This window comes from Crocuta crocuta, unplaced genomic scaffold (assembly GCF_008692635.1).
Source record: "Crocuta crocuta isolate KB4526 unplaced genomic scaffold, BGI_CrCroc_1.0 scaffold167, whole genome shotgun sequence".
Lineage (NCBI taxonomy): Eukaryota > Metazoa > Chordata > Mammalia > Carnivora > Hyaenidae > Crocuta > Crocuta crocuta.
The window spans coordinates 11,133,330-11,148,359 of record NW_027532406.1 but is presented as its reverse complement, the minus strand read 5'-3'; the positions used below and the strand labels follow the sequence as shown (position 1 = coordinate 11,148,359).

General features: G+C 42.6%; 1 long non-coding RNA gene across 1 annotated transcript; it reads left to right on the top strand.

Moving 5' to 3' along the window:
- The first annotated feature begins 8,297 nt into the window (after window positions 1-8,297).
- On the top strand, window positions 8,298-12,130 carry LOC144243565 (uncharacterized). The gene is made up of 3 exons (XR_013338680.1): window positions 8,298-8,818; window positions 8,924-9,194; window positions 11,986-12,130. It is a non-coding gene; the product is annotated as an uncharacterized LOC144243565 (long non-coding RNA).
- The last annotated feature ends 2,900 nt before the right edge of the window (window positions 12,131-15,030 follow it).

Here is a 15,030-nt window from a genome sequence, read left to right as displayed (position 1 = left end):
TTCTTTCTTTCTTTTTTTTTTTTTTTTGGTAGATATCCTTTATCAGTTTAAGGAAGTTCTATTTATGGTTTTATGAACCAAGGTCTTCTGACTCCAGTCTCTAAAATCTTAATTTTGACTTTTATACACTTTTCATTTACCTATTGTAAACACCATTTGGCATTTGACAAGTTTCAGTGTTTGTATTTTTGGAGGGCTGGGGTGGGAGAGTATCAACACTTGTATCTCTGGATGTTGCCTGCTATTGATATTGTGGGAACATGTCCAGTGTGCCTGATGGAATTTGTTCAATTGCTCTCCCTCCCTCACTTTTGCCTATTCATGCTTCAAAAGTAAGTTCCAACTTCCCAAGCCTTCTTTGACTGAATTTGATAACTGCATATTTGTCTTAATCTTTTTCTGTTATTCTAATATATTAGGTAAAATAGGTCATTTTCTTTATCATCATTTTATTGCCAGAGATGTTCAGGTGCAGTGAAATGGAGAAGATTCTCCTGGGTCAAAGAACAGGTGAATGCAGGGTTGACACTTCCAGGCAGTAGTCCTAATTATCTGGTACTACCCCAAAGCTGAAACATTGTCCCTAGTGAAGCTGGCAATTTTCTTGCTTTTTATTTATTAAATAACAATCTTATAACAGCATTAAATTCAAGTTTAAAAAGAAAAGGAAAAATCCATAATTCCTCCATGAAAGTGTTGCCTCTCTTCTAATTTTTGTATGTTACTCACTAGTCTTTTATTATACGCTTGTTAAGTTGATGTGCTTTAGAAATGATAATCCTTTGGGGGGCACCTTGGTGGCTCAGTCCGTTGAGCATCTGGCTCTTGATTCCAGCTCAGGCCATGATCCCAGGGTTGTGGGATCAAGCCTCACGTGGGGCTCTGCACTGAGCACGGAGCCCACTTAAGATTCTCTCTCTCTCCCTTTGCCTTTCTCCCTCACTTGTGTATTCTCTCTCTCTAAAACAGATAGAAAAAGAAAAGAAAAAAATAATCATTTGGGCAAACTAAAAGCTATAGAAATGTAATAAATGTGGGATTTGTTAGAAAATTTAAACTCTTCTTTCTTGGAAAAAGCATAGTAGTGAGAGATGTTGGACTATTCATAGATTTCTTTCTGTTTTGATGAAGTGGTTGTGGTGTAAATTATTTTATCTTGATTTTACTCTAGGGCCTTTAGAATTAGATTTTGCTGTAGTCAGCTTTGATTTAACGCTTGTATGCATTACAGGTATTAGAAAAAAAGTCCCATTCGCCCAAAAGTCTTTGGAGCACCAGCAAACTAATTAAAGCTACCCAGCTAAGTAAATCCATTTTTGATCATCACTAGCACAGTGAATTCTTTTTTTAAGCACAAGTTTGTTCAGTACTTGAGGAAAAAACCCAATATATCATATACAGTGTTTGCTCACTCAGTGTACCTGTAGATTTAGGGGTGTTTCATTTCCAATGATTAAATCCAACTCATTAAAAAAAAAAAGAAGTATCTCAGTATCTTTTTATTGCAAAGACCATAGATTAGCTCAGACAGCTATAGCAAGGTACTAAAAGGTACAAGGACATGGGTTTGAGTGGTGGGTAGACAACTAATTGGCTTTGGCTGTTTTATGACCTTACAATAATGCCCTATATGAATAAATCTGTCATTAGTTACTGAATGCCTAGCATTGTTACACAGAAATGTTTGATGTGATTTTAGAATGTAATTCTATATTCCTTAGTTGTTAATCAAGTCAAAGCATGGGGTCATTGCAAATGGATCTGTAAGTTTTGGGAAAATATCTTAATTTTCAGTACACAGGATGTTGGTTTAGTGGTAACACATTGTATTTAAAGGGATCCGGAGCACCTGTTCTGGCCTCTGCTTTGTAACCAATTAAAAATAAGGCAAACATTTTCTGAGCGTAGGTTCCCTAATCTGTGCAATGAGGTTAATAATGCTTGCCCAATTTATCTTCCCACTTGAGATGAAGGTCAAATAGAAATTGTATGTGTACATATTCTTGGTCAGGATTGTAATGATAGACATGGTTTTGATCTTCTGTCCTTCATGTTGTATGATATACATTTGGTGATTTCTGTTTAGGCTGAAGGTAGTATTCAGTGATATTTATAAACTAGTGAATATCAGGCCAGAAACAAAGGACTGGCTTAGGAGGCAGTGTGGGATGACAGGTAACTCAGAAATCTCTGGAACTAATGCCTATGAAGGTTTTAGAAATAGGATTAGAAAGAGTCAATAGTTGCCTTGACATTGTACCAACATCTCCTCTGTGTTAACCTGGAGATTGAAACCAACTAAGACTCTCTAAACCTTTTTGTAGCCAATGATATAAGCCTCAACAGTGCATTTGTCATCAGAGTGCTTTTCAGGACCAAAATATACAGAGATTTGAAATTCTCCTCCTTTTCCAATTCTTTCTAACTGAATGCTTTACTGGACTCATGGTGATTGACCAAGTAAAGAGCAAAAGGAGATAGAAGAAAAAAGAACCAAAAGAGTCTGGGTTCTTTACCATCAAGATAGCCAATTTCATTCATTTATTAATTTGTTGTCATTGGCTTATTTGTTGTTCATTCATCCAAAATCAATTGAGAACCTGTTATGGACCCAGTTTTACGTCCAGCTCTCCATTTACAAACATGAGTATCTCTGTCTTGCCTCAAATGAGGAAAATCAATTTATAAATAGGTGTTGCATGCGTTCTTTAGTCCACAACAACTCTGACTCCCTTTTTATTGTGTGTGTCTGTGTAATTCAGGTTGATGTCAACTCCTCAACTTTAGTTTCCATAATTTCTGGTGACAAGATCCCACCAGCTGCCCTTACCCAAACTTCATCCATGTAGTTTGGGTAGGATTGACTCTGGGACTCTGGCATCATATTGATTTAAGATACCATTTGCCCCATTTCTCCACACGGGATGGGATTGAAACTCAAGCAGTGTCAATGAGGCATTGGTAAAACATAAGCAGACATTTTCTGAAGCTTCTGAGAAAGAGAAACTTTCTTTGTCCTCTGGATGGTGTAATAAGAGATTATGATGTCCTGAGTGGTTCTTGCTTTTTTTGCTGACAAGACAGGCGTGTCTGGAGCTGCTAGAGTACTGACATGGTGATCTGAGGGTGAAGTCAACACCACAAAAGGCAAATCAGGGAGAGAATGAAATCAGGTACTGATGATAATGTTTTTGCTGTTGGATTGATCCTCACAGAAGCAACTTATCTCTAGATATTTCACTTACATAAGCCATTAAATTCTCATTGGTTTTTATATATTTTTTAATTTTCATATTTTTTAAGTTCATTTATTTTGAGAGAGGCAGAGAGAGCATGAGCAGGGGAGGGGCAGAGAGAGAGGGGGAGAGAGAGAATTCCAAGCAGGTTCCACACACCATCAGTGTGCAGAGTCCGATTCAGGGCTCGACTCACAAAACCGTGAGATCACGACCTGAACCGAAATCAAGAGTCAGTCGCTTAACTGACTGAGCAACCCAGGTACCCCTAGTCTCATTAGTTTTTAAAGGAGCTTTATTGATTTATAATTTAAATATCATAAAATTCACCCTTAATGTTTTTAAAAATAGTTTAAATAAACAGTTTTAATGGTGTACAATTCAAGGTTTTTTTGGTTTTTTTGGGTTTTTTTTTAGTACTTTCATAGAGTTGTGCAGTCTTCACCACAATCAATTCTGGGACACTGTCATCACTCCCATTCTGATTAGCAGTTATTCTCCTTCTTTCCCTCAACTTCCCCAGCCGAAACTCCCATCCTCTGCCTTCTAGCTCTCAGCCGCCACCACCACGAATCTGCTGTTTGTCTCTGTAGAGTGACCTGTTCTAGAAATTTCACGTAAGTATGAATACGTGGTCTCTTATGATCTGCTTCTTTTATGCAGCATAATCTTTTCAAGGTTCATTCATGTTGTAGCATATCATGACTTTGCCACATCCTGGCCAACCCTTGTTAGTGTCTTGCTTTTTGAGTGATAGACATCCTAGTAGGTGTGAAGTGGTATCTCACTGTGGCTTCGATTCACATTTCCTTCTGACTAATGATGTTGAACATTTTTCATATGCTTGATGGCTACGTGTACATCTTCTCTGAACTCTCCTTGCTTTTTAGGTCACTTTGAGTGAAATGTTTCATCACTGGAAGCATTAGAGTCCTGTCTGGCTCAGGAAGATATGTGCCACCTCTGGGGAAGAGTTTCAGTGTCTTTCAGTTGTCATTTAATTAACTTTAAATATAATATATAAATTATATCTGTATATAAATATAAATATATAAATTAAATTTCAATATAATATTCAGAGGCGTTTACAAGCTCCAAGTAGAATGCTCAGCAGATTTTCATGAGAACAAATCTACATAACCAGTAACCATCGTCCAGGTCACACCCTGGAAAGCAGCCTTTCTCTCCTGGTCTCCAGGTGACTCTCCCTCTAAACTTTTAACACCATAGATACCTTTTGCCTATTTTTAAACTTTATATAAATGAATTCATACAGTATGTTCTCTTTTGTGTCTGAATGAATATGCCACATTTATTTACCCCTTCAATGGTGAGGACACAGCAAGAAGATGTGGTCTGTAAACCAGGAAGAGGGCACTCACCAAGAACCTGACCATGCTTCTACAACTTCCAGACTTCCAGCTTCTACAACTAAGAGAAATAAATGTTTGTTGTGTAACACACCCAGCCTATGGTAATTTGTAATAGCAGCCCAAACTAAGACACCTTACTCCTTGGATATTGTCCTTCAGAGGTCCCAAATGAAAGTCCGAGTGTTTATTGGGGACACTCCTTTCTGGTAACTCCTGAAATATTGTGAATTTTTCTGTCTGTAGCTCTTGAGGCTGCTGAAATCTCTGCTCTCACCTTCTCTGCCTGTCAGCCACAGTTTTCCAATTAGCTTTTCACAACCACCTATCAATGAGCAATGCATCAAGGGGAAAAGTGGGGGCAACATCAGACTTACTTCTCAGCACTTGCTCTTCTTTCATTTTATGATCTTAGACCTTCAAGTCTTGGCTTCTTTGGTACTGCTTGATTCTATCAAGCAAATTTTTTTTTTCCAAGCAAATGTTTAAACAAATATTTTACACACCTTTTCTTTCTTTCTTTCTTTTCTTTCTTTCTTTCTTTTCTTTCTTTCTTTCTTTCTTTCTTTCTTTCTTTCTTGAGAGAAGGAGAGAGTATGAGAGCAGGGGAGAGGAGCAGAAGGAGAGAATATTAAGCAAGCTCCATGCTCAGTATGGAGTTCTACATGGGTCTCAATCCCACAATCCCTGGATCATGACGAGAGCTGAAATTAAAAATCAGACACTCAATCGACTGAGCCACCCAGGCACTCCTTTACACAGCTTTTCTGATTGTTATTTGCAGGAAGGTTAGCCTGATACTTGCTTATACCTAGTTGGAAATAGAAGTAGTGGGGTGCTGTTAAATGTTTAACAGCTGGCTCTTGGGGCTGAGGGTAGTGGGGAGGGCTTAATTTGTAGCCTTTGCTGATTTCCACGGTGCAAATCCTCTTATGGCCAATTTCAAGCAACCAAAGTGACATAATTGAACACAGGTTGAGGAAAGAAGTGCACAGTGGGCTCTTGTGAGCTATAATGGACAGGCTCCAGTGCACTACTGGGTTATAATCCTATTCCAATGGCTATTCTCCCCAGTATACATGAAAAGAGCCATTTCTTCTGTACCATCAACATTCCCATATCTAGGTATTAAGGGCCCTATACATCTGCTACAATCTGAGTGATTGTGTATGAGGGCAGTTTGTTAGTAGATGGAGTCATTGGAAAGGTAGAGTTCTGTGTCTGGAATTTGCACTGGAAAGAAGTGAAAGGTTGTATGAATTCAGAAGGGGAGGTAGTGAGAAACATGAAATCTACATTGGATATATTCAGAAATAATAATTATAATAAATATTAAAGAAACAATTTTCTTTAATGCACTGATATAATTTTCATCAGTGAAATTGATTTTAAAAAAGATTTAAAAATATATTTTGAGTACAAATTTCACAAACAAGACTACACATAGCCCCAAACTCTTATATCTTGTGGGGAAGGAAGTTATTATATCATTCTGGAAAGAAATGTGTATCCAAAGACTTAAGGCTGTTTTTCTCCTGTGATCAAGTAATTATACTTTCATAAATAAACCCTAAGAAAGTAATCAAACATTCAAACATGGTAAAAAAAAAAAAAGAATTCGCTTAAGAATGAAGAGAAGCAGTATACATTTGTAGTAAATGAAAATGTTTTTCAAGGGCTTTTAAAGATATTAACATGATGTAAAATTTAAACAACAGGATATGATGCTGTTCACATTTTACTGAATTTTGTAAAAGTAGAAATTCGTATGTATAGCAAAAAGAAAGGAAATAGATTTTAAAAATCATGGGGTTATCCTTTGTAGTGGAATTATGGGCATTTGTTTGTTTTCATTTTACTTTTTGGGTTTTCTGGTTTTCTAAATAAGTTTGTGTTACTTTTACATTCTGAAAAAAGTCAGTAAGCGTGGCAGTGGGAGGAAAAGATTTTAGTAACCCATCCCTATGTATTGTTTGAGATCAGCAAACAGATTAATTAGGAGAATCTCAGTTGAATCAAATGCTAAGCTGTTTGCAAATGTGCTGGTTATACTTTCCTATCTCTAAGTCTGAATTTTCTTCCGGTGCTGTATCATAATTTAACAAATAAATGTTAATATTGAGCAAAGAGAGAAAAAGGTAGTCCTTGGGTTTGGGGGACAAGGACTTTTGGACTTCCTCTAATTTCCCTGGAGCTGTGACGCAGGGCTCTGAAGAAAGCTACCTTCTGGCCTTGTGCTCAACCTCGTAAGTCCTAAACAATAACACCTTTGAAAAGACCACAAAGCTGGTGTATGCTGTGGAGGGAGCCGGTCTTGCTCTCCCTAAGGTTTATGTAGACTTGGCAGGATTTTCATCTTCTCTTTCCTCCACTTTCTAGTTATTTTTCCTTCCAAGTGATTGTAGGATAGAATTCATTTAAATTTCTGAAGACTCCTTTAGCTGATCTGCAAGATTTCCCTGTTTGCTAAAGTTATACTCTGATCTTCTGAGTTTCCAGGAATTAAATGACACATGTCCCAAAGCAAAAAGTAAAACTTACTGGTTATTTTTCCCTCTAGGACCAAGAAAAGAGTCTTGGGTTTTAGACACTTAAATGTAAAAGTGTTTGTTATTAATGTATGCATATATGCACACATGTCCGTGTGTGTATACATGTCACAACTTGTTGCTTTTTAAAAAATTCATCATCTCCTTTCCCCTTAAAAAACAATGTTATGTTTGCGTTTTCATAGAAGTCTAATACTTAGCTCTTAGGGTCTGAGTGAAAATATTGTGTATTTGTATTTCAAAATAAGAATATTCTCACATATCTCCTACATCTGTTTAAAAAGTACTTTTATTGTAAAATACAGCATGCGTACAAAGAGAATATATCACATAGATGCACAGTTTAAAGGATAATAGAAAAATGAGCAAGTGAGTTGCTACCACATAGCCTAAGGATACAGAGGCCCCCTTAACCTCTCATTTAAATTCCCATCTAGTCCACTCTCATGCCACCCTTTAAAAGAAAAACCCTCTCAGCAAAGTAGAAATAGCTGGGAACTTCCTTAGTGTGATGAAGGGCTTCTATAAAAACCCTTTCCCTAACAGACTTTTGAATGAGTATTCAACATTTTACTGGAGGCCTGAGCAAATGTAGAAGGTAAGAAGAAGAAATAAAAGGCCTATAGATTAAAAAAGGAGAAGTGAAACTTATTATAGGAAACGTAATTGTGTATGTAGAAAATCCCAAGGAATTTTACAAAGAAACTACCACAAGGAAGAAGTGAATTTAGCAAGAAACAGTATACAAGGGCAACATATAAAAGCCAGAGTATTTCTCTAAATGACCCTGTAAGACTGGCCTTGCTGGACACCCACACAACCCGCTTTGGAGGGCAGCCCCGCAGANGGCGCCCCCGCCGAGCCCTGGTCCCTGGCTCCGAGCGGGCGGGGGGTGGCGACCCAGGGACCGCGGGGAACCGGGTAGGCCGCCCAGGCTGCGGCCCCGGCTGGGTGAGGTCTGCTGGGTGGGCTCCGTGCATCTCGGAGTTGGGGGAGGGGGGGCACACCCAGCAAAAGCGCCCCGCTCCTTCGCATCCCCCCCCATCCGCCCCACCCCGCACACCCAGCGTCAGGGTATGAGCGGCTGGGGGACCGTTGGGACCTTCGCGTTCCGTTGGAGCATCTGCTGNAGCCTCGACTCCACCCCAGAGGCGGTTTCCTTCGCGCAGCTCCCCCCGCGCCCTCCGTCCCGCCGCCGCCGCGCCCCCACCGCTCTGGCAGGGACTGCGCTGCCCGCACCTCTCCTGCGTCGAGTGGGCTGGCGGTGCCTCCCGGATCCCAGCGCCTCCTGCCTCCCCGCCGCAGTGGTCGCACCCATCCGAGGCGGTGGCGGAAACTCGTGCTGTCTGCTCCGACCTCCATGGTGCTCGCCACTCGGGCCACCCAGGGACAGTAATATCCCTCCGAGGAGCAAAAGGACTCCCCTCTGTTGGCCGCCTGACAGTTGCCTTTAGGAGGCCTGAGCGATCGGTCATCCATCAGGTTTTGACTCAAGGAGGCTGAGCTCTCGGAGAGCGCACTGAAGGGCTCAGCGAAGGAGGACTGACTGACATTAACGACCAAAGGCAAGACCCAAGACCGTTCAGAGAAGAGGCCGTGGACCGAGGGAGTGTGCCACGGGCCTCGAGGCCACTGGGGGCCACCAGAGCGTTACTTCCTTCAGGTGCGGTTCTGGGCCTCTGCAGGTTAAACCTCCCACCCAAGCTGGGGGAAATTAGTTTGGTAAGAAAAGCCACGTGTCCCTGATGAGCTCTTTCTCCATTACCAGGTCACAGGACCCTGCGGGAGGTGCCCCAGCTCTTTGGTGGAGTGACCTGGATTCAGCAGGGCCGGTCTCATCCTGCAGCCACTTCGCAACAGGCTGACAAGTGCGGTGCTTGTTGAAGGCCATTGGCTCAGTCTCCAGCTCACCGAAGTCCCCAGAGACACAGGGAGGATCGCTGTCACGCCTGTCAGGGCGGACTTCCCCCCGTGTGCCAGCTGTGGGCCCTACAAATGGGACATTTCAGTGCCTCCTCTGCCGCTGTTGTAGAGTGGAGGTGAGCAGCCCTCCCCTCCTCAGCTTCCCTGTCCAGTCATTGCTGAAGACCTGGGTTTGGAGAAGACAGCTGAGAGCCCCTGGTTTAATAAGGCCTTAGGGATGAGACCCAGGCCACCTCAGACTGCACTGCCTGCCCTCAGCCACTGTCACTGTGCCCATCCTGGTTATCAGTTATGGACTTGGCTGACCTGCCCGCCAGGCCCCATCCACGTGCTCCCGTATCTAAGATTGCCTGTGAGATGAGATGCACAATTCCTAACCCTCCCTTTGCTGTTCATGCGGATTCTCTTTCTCCTTTCAGGGTCAAGCTAATCTTTGGGGTTCTACTTAGTGGTGAGAATGGAGGCTTTGCGTTCCTGTCCATCAGTCATAGTTGTGGCATCTTCTGTTTTGATCTCCCCACGCTCCTAGCATCTCTGTCCTTTCCTCAGCCTCCTTCTGGAGATTGGAATCGCTTACACCTGTGTGTGTGGATTATCTGCCCTTTTCCAGATGGACCCCTCGTCCAGTCACCCCCTCCTCAGTCTTCACCGGCCAGTCTGTCTTTGCTTCTGCAACAAGCACATTTGCAGAGTCAGCCTCCCAGCTTCCTTTGGAATTTGGTGTCACTGACATGCACACTACTTCCGTTTTTCAGACTTCCCTCCTGAGGTCTCCCCCTGGGCTCCAGGGAGAACTTTTTATTTTCCATGGCTCTTTCTCATTCTGAGAACATGTCGCCCAAACTCAGGCTCAGTTCTGCCAGGTTGCCCACAAAGTCAGCAGCCCAAATGTGACTTTCAAACTCCCTGACTCTGGAGCCATCCCTCAGCCCACATTTGGGGTCTCTGATGGGTGGCAGCATGGAGCTGCCCGATGGCAGCAATTTTCCCTTTGAAAGCTAGGCAGCTTCACAAGCCACAGCCCAGCCACCCGCACCAGCACAAGTCAATCAGGCTTGTGGATTTCATAGCCCCATATTCTACCTTTGGTGTCCCTGTCAGCACCCAGCCAATTTGTGACACTTCAGGCATTTTCCCATTGGTACAGCTACTACTACTGGCTTTAGAGCTGCCACCAGGATGCCCAGCACCGGGGACAGTAGCTTACCATTTACTAACACCACCGCAGACCAATTTGTGTTTATGGGATCTGCAGCCCTAATGGGTGGCATCAGCTTTAGGGTGACATTAGCTACCTAAACCCCGCCTCCATTCTGGAGCACTCAGCTTTGGTGCAGGATAAAGCAGTCACCACCTCCTCAAGTTAAGGACTCTTAGATGCAAACTTCGGGGTCCTGCTGGCCTATAACACCTGGGTTGCAAATGGAGAGTCTACCTCTATAGAGAGCACATCTGTCCTGGGAGCCCCTTTTCTTCCTGTCTGTAGTCAGAGCACTTGGGGCTAGCTGGGCAGAGTCATGCCTGTGACTATTGGAGGAGTCTGCACCACTGAGAAGAAACAAGTGCCAGGTGATGGTTTTGTGTCTCCTGGTGGTCAGATCAGCTGGGGCCCTTTGTGCCACAGTGCATCTGTTGCAGCTGGAGAGGCCACCACGATCCTTTATCAGGTGGTACTTCTCTTCCTGCCTTTTTTCAGACTTCCCAGGGTCCCCCTGGCCATAGCACATGGGCTCCAGTGGGAGGGATTAGCACCAATCTCGTTCTGGGGGATAAGTCTCTTCATGCTTATAATCAGAGCATCTGAGGCACATGTGGCCGGACTCCATCTTTAGAAACTGCAGCAGCCAGGACCATTCCTGTGCTTGCAGACTCTTGTATTTCCACCTACAGTTTGAGCACCAGGAGCCCATGCGGTACAGTGGAAGGGGACATCACCAGACTTGTGCTTGGTGACCTTCCCATCATCATTCTGAGCTCCTGGGATGCTCATGGTCAAAGCACTTGTGTTACAGTCAGGGGGATAATGCCACACATTCTTTGGGGGGCATTTCTACTTTTGCTTGTAGTCAGAATACCTTGGTCATCCAGCCATGGTAACCCTTTTGACTTTTAGGGGGCAGCACTACTGAGAAAATACCTATGCTTAGAGGCACTTTTGCTCCTACCTTTGTTCAGAGTATTTCCAACTCTGGTGTGGTCAGAGCAAGCTTCAGATTTCTGTTCAGGGTGCCACCCAGGGCTTGTGGGAGACAGACATGAAGGAACACTGACTCTAACTACTTTTGTAGTCCAAGAGCTGCAGATCTCAGCAATTAAGCAGCAGAAGCTTATGCAAATGGAACTCGCTCTGCTGAGAAGAGGCTCAGTCCCTTATAGTTACGTCAAACAAACTTAACCTCCTCCTTCCTACCACAAGCTGGAGGTCTCACACCTTGGGGTACGCATGTGTCAGAGGGTGTGGGGCAGATGAGGCTGGTCAGAAGTCAAGACTTGAGAAGTTACACTGTGGAGAGCAGAAGAGAGTTCTTTATGTATCATCACCTGACCCCTTCCCGACTTTGACCGTTACCCTGGCCAACTCTAGCTGTGGGTCAATTTTCCCCTCATTTTGGAACTGGTGGATGCCCCCTGCTTCTTGTAGCTTCCCCTTTGCCCATTACTCATTTGTTCTAGTGGGTCCAAAGTTTCTGTCCCAGATGACATGTATAAAGCCTTGTTCTTGTGAATTCATCCTCTGCTCATGTGTCTTTGTTCTTTGACTCAACTCTAGAGGAAAGATAGTGTGTGAGTGGTGATGTGTTTGGCCAAACCTAACTGAAGTTTTCTATGGCTCTTGGAAACTACAAACTGAATGTTCCCACACTTTATGACTTCACCCGCTGGCTTCTGTTGTCTCTGTTCTTCTAGTGTGATGGATAGCAACCCAGGAGGACGTCAAGCCCAGAGGAGGGAGAGATGGGGTGACGGGCTTCTCTCCCACTGTCTGACCTCACTGCAGATGGGACTATTCCTGATGTGTATTCAGAAATCACACTTTACAGTTTGGGTAATTTAAAAATGTTTCAGTGTCTTTTTTTAAATAATCTTTTTCTTTAACTTAGACTTAGGCCAGTTATCCTCACACAGCCACACTTTACCCAGAGAGGATGAGCCTGGCATCCAGGTTCATGGACTTGTAGGAATAAAGGCAGGAAGAGTTCAAACCTGCCATGTAATGACTGAAAATGTAAACATATTACAGTGGTTATCATGCTGCTTAAAACCCTAAACATATCCTCTTTTCAGGGGAAAATGGAAAAAAACAGAAAATAGAAAATAACCAGTTTGGCTCTTGTCTATACCATTAAAATATCAAATTGTAAGAGTTACACTTTCACCTGAATCTAGCTGACCTTAGAGCCCTGTGTCTCAACTAAATTTAATGGCTCACAATGTAGTCATTTCTAAGGCATTTCACAACAGGGGAACCTACTTAGGATGGGAGAAAGAAGTACAAGCATTTCTCCAGAAAGTTCCATATTATTTTATTATACACTTACTATGACTCTGTACTAGACTTTGTGCTAGGCCCTAGTGATATCTCTTGCCCCAGAGGAGTTCACGATGCATTTGGGAGTACAGATGAGTAGACCAAAAATGACAACTGGAAGGCTAAGTGCTAGGGTAATGGGAGCAGCTAAGAAGGACATTAAAACTAATTCTGACATAGAATGAAAAGAAATCAGAGTTGCTCCTTAAGAAAGAGGAAGCAGCCAGATGAAGAAGGGCTATTTCCAGGTCAAGGAGAAAGTACGTAGGAAATTCAGGTAGGGAGTAAGACCACGAGTGTGGCTAGCAGCTGAATGCATTTGGGGGATGGTGCTGCGGGATTCAGTAGGGCAGGTTGTGGACAAACATATTCCATGAAGGCACATTTGTCCGGTTCCCTGAGAGTGAGCGGAGTCATGAAAGGATTGTGACCCAACAAAGGGCAACATTATATGTAGACTTTAGAAACATCCCTGTGGCTGTCTAAGAAGGAAAGTTTAAATGGGAGCCAGAGCACAGGCAAAGAGGCTTCTAGGAGACTTTGCAGTGGCCTCAGCAAAGACAGGACACTGAGCTCCTCAGCTGCCCGTGGGGATGGCAAGGTGATGACAGGAGACGGAGATGAGGGACATCACTGCCACAAAACCAGGCCTTTCTAGTAATCTCTTGTGGGTAAAATAGGAGTGGTTTTTGCAAAAATAATACAAGTGCAGTTTTTAATAATGTGGAAAGGCTAGGTAAGGTTTAGTGCATTCGGTCTTTACTGATTTGACACGTGTATTGAACATCTAGAATGTGCAAAGGACCACTTTAGGTAGTAACATCAATCACAAAAAGGCAAAAGCCCTAGTCCTTAGTGGAGCCTATATTCTAATTGGAGGGGAAAATAATAATAAATCTAGTAAGTACATTATCTGGTAGGTTAGCCAATAAATGCTGTGGAGAATAAAGTAGTGTACATGGGGATTGGGATGAGAGTGGAGAGAAGCATGGATTTTAATTTTTAAAAGGGTGGCCTTCTTATTTTCCCCTTACTGGCAAAGTAAGATTTGAGCAACTGAGTGGGCCATGGAGATGTAAGGGAAAAGCATTCCAGAAAGTGGAAATAGCCACTGCTAAGCCCAGGGGAATGCCTGGTATTCTCAGAAGCAAGGAAATAAGCTAATGGGTGTGGAATGGGGTCAGCAAGTGGGAGAGTGAGGAGAGAGGAGGACAGAGAGGAAAGGGGGTGCCAGGGCCATGAGGGCCTTGCAGGCTGTTGTAAGAAAGTTGCCTTTTATTTGGCGATGAGAATGTTTGGAGGGTCAGAGCAAAGGATGGCATGATCTGACAAGTTTTAACAGGATCATTCTGTTTGCTGGCATGATGGTGGAAACAGGAAGGCCAGTCAAGAGGCTAAGGCTGCAGTCCAAGCATTAATGATGGCTTGGGCACAGTGATAACATTGGAGGGGAAGAAGAGTCATATTTTATACATATATAGGAATATATGCCATTAGGTTGGATGACAGGAGTGTGTGTAGGGAGAGGAGCCCATGGAGTTCTCACCGTAGGCTACAGAAGCATTTTGGCATCATCAGTGCATACTTGCTTATGGGGCCCATGGAAACCAATGGCTGAAGGAGAATTTATAAGGGGAAAATAAGAAGGGCAAAGAGAGAAGACACCAGACTCCTTGATATGTGTGGTTGAGATCTAGGTGTACAAGGAGAAAAGGGTGAGATCTTAACCTCAAGCCACCTCATAGACAAATTTCAGATGGATTGAAGATACCAGATATTAAAAACAAAATTATGAGGATTTAGAAAAAAGTGTAGGAGATGCTATACATAATTTTGGGATATGAAGGACTTCTTAAGATTAAAAATCATAAAATACTGAGAAATATGACTCCATTGAAATTAAAATCCCTTTATTTAAAAAGCATAAACAAGATTAAAAGACATAAGACAAACTTCTCGTCAGAAGGCACATTTCAGAAAATGAACTGGCAAGGTGCGGACTGGGAAAAATATTTGAAAAACATATATTTAAGAAAGGGCTAGTGAAGAAGTCCTACAACTCAGTAATAAAATGCCAAGCTACTCAATAAAATATGGGTAAAGCATTTGAACAGTTCTTTTATGAGAAAGATTCACAAATGTCCAATAATCATATAAAAAACATCATTAGTCATCAGGAAAAGGAAAATTAAAACCACAGTGAGGTGCCATTACACACCAAAATGGATAGTTTAAAAAGCCTGACAACTTCAAATGTCAGCAGAGAACTGGAATGTCTGGAAACCTCGTAAACTTAAGTTGAGAATATAGTCTCTCACTTTGAGAGACAGTCACGCATTCATTCATTTTATTCCTAAATATTGACTCAGGAGAAATGAAAACTTACGTACACAAAGACATTTGTACCAGAATATTCATAGCAG